We start from the raw sequence: 12,663 nt of genomic DNA, 5'->3' as shown, positions 1-12,663 counted from the left end.
TTGTTTTAAACATCTTTATTGGAGTATAACTGTTTTACAATAATGTGTTAGTTTTTCCTTTACAACAAAGTGAATCAGTTATACATATACATATGTTCCAATATCTCTTCCCTCTTGCATCACCCTCTCTCCCACCCTCCCTATCCCACCCCTCTAGGTGGTCACAAAGCACAGAGGTGATCTCCCTGTGCTATGCAGCAGCTTCCCACTAGCTATCTAGTTTACATCTGATAGTGTATATATGTCCATGCCACTCTCTCACTTCGTCACAGCTTACCCTTCCCCCTCCCCATATCCTCAAGTCCATGCTCTAGTAGGTCTGTGTTTTATTCCCATCCTACCCCTAGTCTCTTCATGACATTTTTTTATTTTCTTAGATTCCATATATATGTGTTAGCATACGGTATTTGTTTTTCTCCTTCTGACTTACTTCACTCTGTATGACAGACTCCAGGTCCATCCACCTCATTATAAATAACTCAGTTTCATTTCTGCTTATGGCTGAGTAATATTCCATTGTATATATGTGCCACATCTTCTTTATCCATTCATCTGTTGATGGACACTTAGGTTGCTTCCATGTCCTGGCTATTGTAAATAGAGCTGCAATGAACATTTTGGTACATGACTCTTTTTGAATTATGGTTTTCTCAGGGTATATGCCCAGTAGTGGGATTGCTGGGTCATATGGTAGTTCTATTTGCAGTTTTTTAAGGAACCTCCATACTGTTCTCCATAGTGGCTGTATCAATTTACATTCCCACCAGCAGTGCAAGAGGGTTCCCTTTTCTCCACACCCTCTCCAGCATTTATTGTTTCTAGAGTTTTTGATGATGGCCAATCTGACCGGTGTGAGATGATATCCCATTGTAGTTTTGATTTGCATTTCTCTAATGATTAATGATGTTGAGCATTCTTTCATGTGTTTGTTGGCTATCTGTATATCTTCTTTGGAGAAATGTCTATTTACTTCTTCTGCCCATTTTTGGATTGGGTTGTTTGTTTTTTTGTTATTGAGCTGCCTGAGTTGCTTATAAATTTTGGAGATTAATCCTTTGTCAGTTGCTTCATTTGCAAATATTTTCTCCCATTCTGAGAGTTGTCTTTTGGTCTTGTTTATGGTATCCTTTGCTGTGCAAAAGCTTTTAAGTTTCATTAGGTCCCATTTGTTTATTTTTGCTTTTATTTCCATTTCTCTAGGAGGTGGGTCAAAAAGGATCTTGCTGTGATTTATGTCATAGAGTGTTCTGCTTATGTTTTCCTCTAAGAGTTTGATAGTGTCTGGCCTTACATTTAGGTCTTTAACCCATTTTGAGTTTATTTTTGTGTGTGGTGTTAGGGAGTGTTCTAATTTCATACTTTTACATGTAGCTGTCAAGTTTTCCCAGCACCACTTACTGAAGATGCTGTCTTTTCTCCACTGTATATCCTTCCCTCCTTTATCAAAGATAAGGTGACCATATGTGTGTGGGTTTATCTCTGGGCTTTCTATCCTGTTCCATTGATCTACATTTCTGTTTTTGTGACAGTACCATACTGTCTTGATTACTGTAGCCTTGTAGTAGAGTCTGAAGTCAGGGAGCCTGATTCCTCCAGCTCCATTTTTCGTTCTCAAGATTGCTTTGGCTATTCGGGGTCTTTTGTGTTTCCATACAAATTGTGAATTTTTTTGTTCTATAAAAAAAAAAAAAAGCTGTAAAAAATGCCAATGGTTATTTGATAGGGATTGCATTGAATCTGTAGATTGCTTTGGGTAGTAGAGTCATTTTCACAATGTTGATTCTTCCAATCCAAGAACATGGTATATTTCTCCACCTATTTGTATCATCTTTAATTTCTTTCATCAGTGTCTCCGTTTTGTTCTTATGTGCTTGTTTTTACTTTCTGTATTTTCCAAGTTGTCCCGTGATTAGAATATACATCTTGTAAGTAGAGTAGTTCCTGGTAATAATGCAGATTGAGGTATGCCAGTGAGTGTCTGGAGTGAGCAGAAATGAAGATCAGTGGCTTCGTGGAAATCACTGAGCTGCAAGGTCAGAGAGCCAGATGCGTCACTGATGCAAACATTACAAATACCAAGAAAGGTGGGAGAGAAGAGGAGAGGTGGGAGCCGTGTGCTGGCATGGCCTGAAGGGAGGCAGAAGAGAGCCATGGAAAGTATCCAGTGACATAGGGTAGGGTATGGAAAAAGGGTGTAAGCAATTAGGTGGAGTAAAAGCAATGTCACAAAGAGTCTGGAAGGGCCACTGAGGCTCAAGGGCAGATAGAGCCTTCCCTTTATTGCAGCTGCACCCTGAAGGTAGAAACAATAGTGGCCCCTGTTAGAGAGGACTGTGCAGGTGGGAACACCTACTTTCCGTTTCCGCTCAGGTGAGGAGATGGACTGAGAAGGCAAAGACAGAGGTGAGTTGTCTCACCTTGGCACGGGGGTCCAGAAAGCACAATGAAAAAAAAAGACAAGACAAGGAGGATGGAAAGGCCTGATCCAAGAAGGAATGGTCTGATTGAGACAGGAAAGAAGGGGCTAAGCTCGACATGGGTCTTCTCTTGGCCCAGGCAGCGTGATTAGCAGCACGAAGGACTCAGAAGACAGGGAAGCGGGCTGGGCACACACGGGGCAGGCTCTATGACACACCTGATGCAGTCACGCAGGGCCTCAGGCTTCGTTTTATGCTCTGTTGTCACTGCCTTGAAGTTCTTAACCGTTTTAGAGCAAGGGGCTCCATCTTTTCATTTTTGCTGCGAGTCCCACAAATTGCGTACCTGTCCTGGGGTAGACGTGGTTGATAGAGGCAGTATGGATGTCGGGGGCTGCCGGGCAGACAGAATCTTGTTGCTGGGGAAGCCTGGGGAGGTTGATTCATTTAACTGCTATCTATTGAAGAGCCACTATGTGCTGGCTACGCTGCGAGACACTGCAGAAGATAAAAAGATGAATAAGAAGTTGCCTGGGTTCATGCTCTGATTTATAAGGAATTTGAGCCATTACTCTCCTGTTGGAGGAGTTCTGGAACAGCATCAATTGAGGTCACCTTTTGTGAGACAGAACTTCAGTGTGATTTGGGGGTTTTATATATATAGACTTCATACGTTTTTGTAAGTGACTTCAAAGGAAATGTTTCATTAAAATTGATAGCTAGATATGTAAACACTGGCCATTGATCAGGTTTCATATTATCTAAAGCAGATTTGAAAGATACTTCGCTCTTTGCCAAAAACCGTTTCTTTGACATTTGAATAATTAATCCTTAGAAATTCACTATTTAATTATAAGGTTTGGACTATAGTAGCCTGTGAGACATGAAAGGCTTTTATGAGACTGTATTGTGAGCTGATTGAAGATGGAAATTTGAAAAGAGATGTTTAAAAGCAGAAAATATTCTGAGCCAGATAATAGTGTAATGATGTCATGGAGAAAAGATTTGAGGATAAACAGAGCTTTAAGACATCCCTGGAGAGACCTTCAGTTAAACAGTTTTTACTCTGCTTTTTTATTCTAGCAAGGTTATTACCTCGAAGCTGCTAGCGCAAAAATCAGAGACCTTTCTAGATACTAGTGCCAGCTAATCTGAGAGAGGTGATTTCCTAGACAGTGTGCTCTGCTAGAAAAAGTCAGAACCAGGAGCCAGAAGATCTAGGCTGTGTTCCTAAAACAAAGTGCTGCAGCCCTCTGGACCCCAGCTCACCCATCTGTAAGGAGACCTGTCATTAATGATGTCAGTCTCTATGCCAAGCTCTGCCCTGTCCAGCCCAAAGGACATCTCTGGCTTCCTACAACTTCAGAAGCTCAGCATCCCACAGGGAATTTGAGCTTACTGGTAATTCCAAGCAAAAAAAATTAACCTCCAAGAATGAACGTTTTTATTATAAGATGTGAAAGAAGAAGGAAAAGATAAAAAGAAAGAAGATGTCAATGGTGAGGACAGTGACAAAACTTAAAAGCCTAAGCCACACAGTGAACATCTCTGCAAAGTCCTGGGAGATAACATCCTCCGCCACACCTGCCTTGAGGTTCTACTTTAGGACTTTAGAATAATGGAGGAGTCTTATACCGCAGAACAGTAACTAGTTTAGGATTGAATGTTAAGCATCCCTGTAATTAAAGGCCCTGCATCCTCCCAGCCATCAGGAATTTCTCACTGCTCTCCATCCTGTAAGACCTCAGACTCCCTGCTGCCCAGCAAGCTCCCTTCAGTTTACTTTAGAAATTCAGTTCCTCTCACTTTCTTCTGTAGCAGAATCTAACTTACACACCATCTATTCAAGGTGTAGGCCAAATACTCATTCATGTACCCTGCCAAACAAAAGACCATCTCCTCTGGGTTTCACCCTTCCCTGGCATAAGAATTAGCGGAGTTCTTCTAAATTCCACCACATGGTGTTAAAGGAAGAGCTGAGAGCAGTGGTCCTCAGTCGGGGTGGGTTGGTGGGGACGGGAAGCCCAGTCGTGCCCCTCCTGGTGATACCTGGCAACGTCTGGAGACATTTGAGTTATCACAAGTGGGGAAGGGGGGGTAATACTGGCATCTAGTGGGTAGAGATCAGGGATGCTGTCAAACATCCTACAGTGCGCAGGACAGTCCCCACAACAAAGAACTATCTGACCCCAAATGTCAACAGTGCAAAGGCTGAGAAACCCTGAAGAGTTATTTTCCCACTGATGTGAGTAAGTTCACCCCGTCGCCACCAGAAGGCAGAAAAGGTTAGTCAGTCTGGGCTTTAAATAATAATTTTTTTCACCATTCTATGCTCATTTAAAAATAGTTTGTAGGGCTTCCCTGGTGGCGCAGTGGTTGAGAATCCGCCTGCCAATGCAGGAGACACGGGTTCGTGCCCTGGTCCGGGAAGATCCCACATGCCGCGGAGCGGCTGGGCCCGTGAGCCATGGCCGCTGAGCCTGCGCGTCCGGAGCCTGTGCTCTGCAATGGGAGAGGCCACAACAGTGAGAGGCCCGCATACCGCAAAAAAATAAATAAATAAATAAAAATAGTTTGTACTTGTCTTTGTCCTTTGAGGGGTTTGGGATACAGAAGTTGTAAATGAGATCTGTGTTTCCTAAGGAATAATTATATGACCTCTGGGTTCCTAGCATTGCTATTATCTCTGATAGATTTACCTGTTAGAATCTTAACAGTTATATGTTCAACAGCTCTTCAAATTCAACATGACAAAGACTATGGCTTCAGCTTTGGCTTGGGCCTCCATCCCTTCTCACCTGAATCCTACCACCTATCCTGTCATTAGGTTCGATGCAAATCTGCTCCTCCTCCCATATTCCCCATCTCTCTAAGTGATGGTATCACCCACCCAGTCCCCCAGAAATCACCTAATCCTTTATGTCCCACTCACCCCTCATCCAGTTGGCCACCTGGTCCTGCAGACTCTCCTTAGCCCCTTATCTATGTATCTGTGTATCTATCTATCTACTTACCTACCTATCTATTGTCTATGTATCTAATCCATGTATTTGATCACTCTAACCTTTTTATCTATCCACCCATCTTTCTCCTCCAGTTCAGTCCCTCGATACTGACATCTGGGTTAGTTCAATGACTCCTTCTGACTATGCTTCCTTTCTCCAGGCTGACCTAGCTGCAATCCATAGTTATGCTGCGACCAGGGTGATGTTTTTGACAAAGCAAATCCGTTCATACCTCTCCTCTATTTTAGAAAACTTCAAATATGCTTCTTGGCTTTCAGGGTGAAGTGCAACTCTTTACCTGGGTGGAATGATCTGACTAACTCTTGCTTATCTCTGTCCTCCTCCCCCGCCCTGCCCCCAGTCACTTCTTCCTGAGGAATTCTTTGGTCTAGCTCCTTTGCGCTACGCTATGTAGCATTACCTCGGAGCCTGTCCTGTCTCTGGGCCTTTGCACATGCTGTTCTGCTGAGACTGCCCTTCCCTACCCCTTTTGCTCATGCCTGCTCATTTTGAAATCTCAGCTCTGCCATTATCCCTCCGGAGAGCTCCCCTGCATCACTTCGCCATTGTTCCCCCCATGTGTCCTTCAAAATGCATGGCAGAAGGGTTCTTTGGTCACATAAATTTGGGGCGTTACGTCTCTCTGGAATTTATAATAAATATTAGAATATTAAAAGGTCTGAAAAAGATTACAGTAGAAAGACCAGGTCTGAAAAAGATTACAGTATAAAGACCTATTTCATTATCTTTAACCCAACATTCCAGAAACTTACTTGAACGTTTAACTTTTTTTTTTCACAAACCCATTATCACCTTCTTTGGAAAAATCTGGCTTAATCTGATTTAGGAAGAACCTCCTTTGCTCCTGTAGTATCCCAGACATTGTTGTATCATAGTACTTACCACATATGTCACTATAATTGTAGAGTCATTTTCTAGAAGTTCTCTCATGTAAATGCCTTAGTGAGAAAAATCATTCCCATGCTTTTGCCAGTGTTATATGTTCAACACCTGGGATACATTTTAAATATCTGGTATATGTTGATAAATACATTATTGGGAAAAATGGACCATCTATTTTATCGCTGTTGATATTTAACATATACTATTTGAATAGAGTGTGTAACAAAATTGTTTTACCAAAATAGTCCCATATCCAACATAGAATACAACTCATAATATTATTGACTTGCTTTCTGAGAGTGCCATGCTTATGCAAATTTCTTAATGCCCTTATCCTGAAGATGAGAGTCTATCTGCCCTTGGACTGACATGTCAACTTGGCTTCAACACAGACGTTTCTTTAATGTTTTGGGACTCGTATCTAGATTTGTCGCTGTTGCTTTGTGTTTCGCTTTTGAGAAGACCGTGACTAAAGAATACATCAAGTGTATTTAACATGAAGAGAAGGCTTATACTCCACATTTACCAGGAGGGTCCTAAGAACGTGGAGGTCTCCCCCATACCACTCAGTTGAGGGGTCCTGGCCTACCAGCCCATCCCCCAGGGAAAGATTCTTCCTTCACCTCTCACCACTGGCAGACGCCCCTACTACTTAGGAGACCCCAACAGCCTCCATGCATATGGGCTGAAGACCCCTCCTCTCTTATGGGTCAGGAGATCTGGATGTGTGCAGACAAGTTAACAGTGGGGAGAGAAAATGGACAAAGCATTAAAGGTGACTCACCAGTTTGAAGATGGAAAAAACAACATAGTCAGAAAAGGTAGCTCTCCGTGAGGGACCCTTAAAAAAAGAAATCAAAAGAACTCGAAAAGAAAATAATATAAATTCTTAGGGAGACTAAAGAAGCTATTGCAAAGGAACAATCTGTGAAAAAGAAAGAGTTCCTGGAACTCAAAAACATTGCTGAAAACTGAATTAAGTATCTTGCAGCTCAGATGGAAGAATTATCACACAGAGGAAAAAAATCTCAAAGAAATAGAAATTATGAGTGGATAGTGAAAGCTCCACATGGAGGATACATTCTATTGTTGGTAGAGGGTGAATAGGTTCAACCTTCTTGTAGAGTAATTTGGACTCTCCATTTAATATTAAGTGGTATATGCCCTATTATAAAGTTCTCACAATTCTAAGAACTACCTTACAGTATAAGGGCACAAGGCAAAAGAAAAGGAAGTTCAAAGTGCTTTCTCATTGCAAGCTTATTGTAACAGCAAAAAAATCACATGCAACCAAAGTGTTCTTCAATATGAGATTGGTTAAATAAATTAGGGCATGCACATAAATAAATTTCTATTTAGCCACTAAAAAAAATGAGGAGATGTATGTATACTGACTTGGAATATATGTCCACAAAAATACTATGAAAAGAATAAAAGCATATTATACAGCATTATATAGCATGATCTTGTTTTGTTAAAAAAATTCAATGGTATTAGTGTATATGTCTAAAGGCTTATGTATGTATATTTGCTTTCATAAGCATAAAAAACAAATTGGAATGATACCCTCACATACTATAGACAGCCTTACCTCTGGGAAATGAGGCTGGAGTGTTGGACAAGACATTCACTTCTTTATATACTTCAGAATGAATCGGTGAGGTTCTGAACTCGTTCACTTAATTTTGGGGCTCTTTTGTATTTCCAAATTTTCTGAAATGAAAATTGCTTACTTAATTAAATTTTTTACTGTTTAAAAGCTAGAAAGAAATCAAAACACAAGAAGCCATGTTTAACTAAACATGGCAAGGCAATGGAAGGGTTTGCTGAGTTCTCAGCAAAGGCACAGAGTCAAAACTTGGAAAAAAACAGCAGGGAAATTCCAATACCATAAGAGACGCTATTGGAAATGTTTATAAAATTCTTAAAACACTAGCAGAAACATAAAATTAAAGCTACTGTTAGCAAAATTATCGACAATCATGAAAGGCCAATCAACTATGACTTTTTTTTTTTTTTGGTGGTACACGGGCCTCTCACTGCTGTGGCCTCTCCCTTCGCGGAGCGCAGGCTCAGCGGCCATGGCTCACGGGCCCAGCCGCTCCGCGGCATGTGGGATCTTCCCGGACCGGGGCACGAACCCGCGTCCCCTGCATCCGCAGGCAGATTCTCAACCACTGCGCCACCAGGGAAGCCCCACTGTGACTTTTTAAAGAAGAGCATACTTTGGGTCAAATCAAGACCCAGAGTCAGAGACAAAAGAGTTTGAAGATGGCATGTTTTGTGACCATTTAAGGAACATTTTGATCCAAATGGAAAGTGCAATTCTTTGTAAGGTAATTTTTCAGTTTGGACTCAATAAAGACAATCGTAACTATCGCATGTTAAGCACTTAGAATGGGCAAGGTCTCTGCCAAGTGCTTTGTATGCATTATTCCTCTGATAAGCACAGCAATCTTAGGAGAGGTGCAGGTGCTACTGTTATTTCCAAGTTATACACAAAGGCATTGAGCTACATAAAGGTTGATATATATATGTGTGCTCTCATAAACCTAAAAAATCATAAGGTTAAATAATTGGCTAGAGGTCACCCTGGAGGTCAGTGGAGGATCTGAGACTGGACTCCTGGCCTCTGATGACATTGCCTTTACCTTCTATGTGGGAGCCGTGGGCAGAGGCCCTGAAACTCTCAACAACAGCAGCACATAAAGGACACGTGATCAAAGTGAATAGGATCCACTGTTCACAAATTATTATTATTGTGCAGTAATTGTCATATTCTATCTTATATAAAACCTGCATTGGTTTTCTTAAATTAATTTCTCAGGTAATATTTTTGGGGGGAGAAATGTTTTTGTTTTTTTTTAAATTTTTATTGGAGTATAGTTGACTTACAATGTTGTGTTAGTTTCTGCTGTACAGCAAAGTAAGTCAGTTATACATATACATATATCCACTCTTTTAGATTCTTTTCCCATATAGGTCATTACAGAATATTGAGTAGAGTTCCCTGTGCTATACAGTAGGTCTTTTTATTTATTTATTTTATATATAGTAGCATGTATATGTCAATCCCAATCTCCCAATTTATCTTCACCCCCATTTCCCCCCTTCCCAGGTAATTTAAAAGATTATTGGTTCCCCACACTCCTGGTACTGAGGTAAAGAATAAGTATTCCTACCATAGCAATAAGCACATAATTAAAATTAACATAATGTAGAATTAATTCAATATTTGAAATAAGAAAGTAGCAGCTGCTTCATCTCAAAACTTATAACTTGGACATGTAAGAAGTAGCTTATTGTATACTATAGAGAGGAATGGGTATATAGGAGATTTGACTCCACGTGTTACATTATTCAAACAATTACAGTTGTACTGATGCAATTTTTTGCATGTCATGAAAGTTTTAAACAGCAGACAACTCAAGCTAAATATTTCAATCAGCATAGGCCATTCCAAAATTACCAAGTTGTCTATCTTTTAGTGAGTGTCAGTTGTAGGTTACAGGCTGTAACCAGGTGGTGTCAGCCACAGGAACCAGGGTGAGAGGTTGAGAGAGATGTGAGGTGCATGTGGTTGGACATTTTGGCCTAGAGATCAGTTGCTCCAGGACTGTCAGTTGACAGATTTCAGTGATCATCAGAGCACAGGAGATTGGATTTCTAACAAGGAGACCAGAGTTGGTATCCAAAGGCTTTGGACCAGTTCCCTTCCTATGGACCTGGCACCGGAATCAGGGCCAAGTGCTACCATGACTTGAAGATGGTAAATTGCCGGCCTTGCATGCCTTCTGAGTGTGGCTTGGGGTGCTGGGTGAGCGTGGTACAGGCAGAGGGCCAAGATGTGCCTCTTATCTCCCCAAGGTGGGAGCAGAGGCTAGGCTTCCATAGCTAAAGTAATGCAAGATTGGTATCAGAAGAGCCCCATCCATGACCCCCTGAAGACTCCCACGAGGTGGAAGAATGGACTCTGTTGAAATGTGCAAATAAGGCAAATGGTGGTTTGGTCTCTAAGTTCTCAAAGGAGCCAATTCCTCCTGCTCAGAGCCTGTGCCCTTGATGATGTCCCTTTGCCTGGTGTGCTCCACTCTCCCCATTTGCCTTCTTAACTCCTACCCTGGGGACAGAATAACACCTCTCGAGGCATTCTGAGTAATAAGTGAATCAGTGCATGTGAAAGCACTTAGGACAGTTTCTGATGCGTGAAGCACTCAGCAATCTTAGCTGTCATTATTAATATGAACTTTTCTTCAGGCATTGTCCTAACACTTCCCCAATTAGACTTCCCTGATTTCTCTTTCTAGATTGGATCCTCAAAGACCACCTTCCCTCCTCACTGAGCACCTTGTAAGGTTGCATTATATCATCACACAACACCTCCAAATGTATAGCTGTCTCTCCAGTCAGACAGACAGTATCATGAGGGCAGGAGATGTATTAGGGCCTAGCACGGGGGCCTTCACATACCAGGCACTCAAGAAACATTTAGCAAATGAGTTAATTATTATTATTATTATTTTTTTTAATGGTACGCGGGCCTCTCACTGTTGTGGCCTCTCCCGTTGCGGAGCACAGGCTCCGGACACGCAGGCTCAGCGGCCATGGCTCACGGGCCCAGCCGCTCCACGGCATGTGGGATCTTCCCGGACCGGGGCACGAACCCGTGTCCCCTGCATCGGCAGGCGGACTTCCAACCACTGCGCCACCAGGCAAGCCCAATTATTAATTTTAAGGGCTCTCTTTCTCCTTTAAGAACTCAGGTTTTCTTTTTCTAATGTGGAAGAAAGCTTAGAAAAGCAAAGGTGAGTTTTTATGGTTTTTAATGATCTGTAAAACCTCACCACCATAATGCTCTTAACGGCTTTGTTTATTTTGTACCCCAAGAAAAATGATTGGTACCACCGCTTTAGGTAGCTACATAAGGTAGTTTCAAGGGTGGCTCTGAGTAGTTTTCAAAGTAGTCAATGATATTGCTGTGAAATTGTCGCCCACATGAGGAGCTCTTATTCAATGAATTCTTGAAGTAACGGACAGTTTTCTTTGTTAATACTTTTGTAGTTGAAGAAGAAGCTGTTATATAAGGCAGGAGTAAAAACTTTTCTCAGTAGGTGAGAACGTTCTAAATTTGTTTCCTAGCAATAATTTGCTTAAAGGAGGTGAAGGGGTCGCAATTTCAGAGGCATTTTCGATGCACTTTTTGTTTGAGGGGCAAGAGCAGGGTGGGGGTGGGGTGGGGGAGTGTATGTCAGGGGGAGGTCAGAGGAGTGGTCCTAATTCCGTAGACTCAGTGACACGTATGACATCTGGCTGAATCACACCATAGGATCCATCTAAAAGACCCAGCTCTATAAAAATGCACAGTGCACCTACCTTGTGTAGAAACTCGAAGAATTATCTTTGTTCTTCCTGGGCCCGGCCGTTCAATAATTTAGCACTATATCAATCTAGGAAGCCCATCCCTAACCATCTCCATGATTGTCAATGAGGAATTATGTGGCTTACTGAAATATTGAGGGATTTTTCCAATATGGATTTGGATCTAATTCAAGTTGCACTCAGCAGTCGGAGGAAAGAAAATTCGAGGAAGGCCATCTGGGAGAGAAATTTGGGAAAATGGCACAGTTTTGACTGCCAAGAGTGGAGACATCTTACCCAAGCAAAACTCTCTCTCTGTAGCTACCTTCCTAGTTCCAATTCCATGAACTTATCATGTCTTCTTAATTTGGTTTTCCAAACTGGGCTACTGATAATAATAATAACAATAACACTACCAGGTAGCATTCACTGAGTCCTCACTATAGGTCAGCCTTATACTACTATTTTCCATGCATTATCTTATTTAACCCTTACAACAATTCTTTGAATTAGCCACTATTGTTATTTCTCTCCATCCCAGAGCACTGAATCCATTTGCAAAAGTCACTATTACTAAAAATGGCAGAGCTTGGAAAAATATTGCTCACTGAAGTGACAAATCAGTCTCATCCAGACCCACGTGGTTTGCGTGACAGGATCTTTTTTGTCAGGCTGAGGACACCATGACTTTCGTGTTCAGTCTGGGAGATGACTCAGAACCATTTGAACCTCACAATGCAAATAGTTCATGTCAATCATGGGGACTTACCTGCCGTCCCCAATTAAACCTACTACCCTGAAAAATACCCTTTCGCATATAACAATAATAGATTTTAAAAAATGGATTTGGAAGTGAATTGTCTGGTGGGCTGCCACACTGAAAAAAATTGTCTGCACAATTGGCAAACTCCTTCCAAGCACGGGCACAGCCTAATTGTTCCTCTCTTTTCACTGCCATCTTGAATGAAGAGAAACTTGGC

General features: G+C 41.7%; 1 protein-coding gene across 1 annotated transcript in view; it reads left to right on the top strand.

Annotated features, from left to right (window-relative positions):
* The window catches only part of ANKFN1 (ankyrin repeat and fibronectin type III domain containing 1), a 442,590-nt gene that overhangs the window by 160,116 nt on the left and 269,811 nt on the right, over positions 1 to 12,663 (top strand). The window lies entirely within an intron of this gene.

The sequence above is a fragment of the Kogia breviceps genome, chromosome 19 (assembly GCF_026419965.1).
Source record: "Kogia breviceps isolate mKogBre1 chromosome 19, mKogBre1 haplotype 1, whole genome shotgun sequence".
In the NCBI taxonomy this organism is placed as follows: domain Eukaryota; kingdom Metazoa; phylum Chordata; class Mammalia; order Artiodactyla; family Physeteridae; genus Kogia; species Kogia breviceps.
Note: the sequence above shows the minus strand (reverse complement) of the source record. Positions and strands in the feature narration are given on the sequence as shown.